Raw genomic sequence first — 355 nt, 5'->3', positions numbered from 1 at the left:
CCAAAGGGTGCCCCGTCTCTGAGTCAGTAGATCCTTCCTCAGAGGAATCGGCCAAGGAGGGGCTGTCACGAGGAGCTTTAGTTCCGGGAACCAGATCCGGGTGGGCTAATAGGGCGCCACAAACAGGACCTGCTCCTAGTCCTCCCTGACCTTGCACAGTGTCTGTGCAAGAAGGCTCACTGGGGGAAACGCATACTTGCGAAGGCCTCGCAGCCAGCTGTGTGCCAGTGCAGAGTGTTCCCTCGGTCAGGGAGTAGAACAACTGGCAGTGAGAGGTTTCTGGAGAGGCAAACAGGTCTACCTGAGCGGCTCCAAAACGTCTCCAAATCAGCTGGACCATCTGGGGATGGAGTCT

The sequence above is a fragment of the Sinocyclocheilus anshuiensis genome, unplaced genomic scaffold, assembly GCF_001515605.1.
Source record: "Sinocyclocheilus anshuiensis isolate Anshui unplaced genomic scaffold, SAMN03320099.WGS_v1.1 scaffold1208, whole genome shotgun sequence".
Classification (NCBI taxonomy): domain Eukaryota; kingdom Metazoa; phylum Chordata; class Actinopteri; order Cypriniformes; family Cyprinidae; genus Sinocyclocheilus; species Sinocyclocheilus anshuiensis.
The sequence above is the reverse complement of the archived record's forward strand: the minus strand, read 5'-3'. Positions refer to the sequence as shown.